The sequence below is a fragment of the Nanorana parkeri genome, unplaced genomic scaffold (genome assembly GCF_000935625.1).
Source record: "Nanorana parkeri isolate BGI_ZX_2015 unplaced genomic scaffold, ASM93562v1 scaffold1429, whole genome shotgun sequence".
In the NCBI taxonomy this organism is placed as follows: Eukaryota; Metazoa; Chordata; class Amphibia; order Anura; family Dicroglossidae; genus Nanorana; species Nanorana parkeri.
The window spans coordinates 98,516-99,326 of NW_017307697.1; positions in this window are offsets into that span (position 1 = coordinate 98,516).

Consider the following 811-nt stretch of genomic DNA (forward strand, 5'->3'; position numbering starts at 1 on the left):
TGAAGGCTTTAATGGCTTGCTGGATTTCAATGACAGAGATCTCCGATTCCATTAGATCCCTACCCTCTTGTGGGATCTCCGGAAGGGTGAGACGAGATAGGAATTCACGGATGTGTGGAGGGAGGAGGTGGAAGGGGCTGAGTAAATTTTGGAGAGGTGATGGCGGAATTCTGTCAAAATTTTAGTCGGGTCACTAGTACCGGTGGCCAGTCTGGTCCGAAGGGAGATCGAGGTCGGGACAGTGTCATGTGTTTGCAGTCTTTTAGCTAACATGGAATCAGGTTTGTTGCCCTTTGAGTAGAACCGCTGCTTTGTCCAGCGTAAGGAGCATTCAGCCCTATCAGTGAGGCAAAGATCGAGGTCAGTTTGCGTCGATGTTAGTAGTTTACGGTTAGAGGCAGTAGGGTTGGACTTGAAGGCTTGAGACACCCGATCAAGCTCGGCTTCGAGACACTGGATGCATTGGTTGCGGTCACGCTTTCGTTTAGAAGCAATCTGAATCAGATGGTCACGGATGACAGACTTGTAGGCTTCCCACAGGGTTTATTCGGATGAGAAAGTCCCCTTGTTAAGCTGAAAATAGTCGAGAGTGCGTAGTCAGATTTCCGATAGTATATCAGTCAGTGAGAGTAATGATTCATTCAATAACCAGGAGGGTTATGGACGGAGGAGCAAACTAATAGTACCGCATCGTGATCTGACCAGGGACTAGGAAGGATGTGGGATGAGGAGGCTAAGGACAATGAGCGTCTGTGTAGAAAGGCATGATTAATACGTGAATGGGAGTGATGGGGGTTTGAATAGAAGGTGT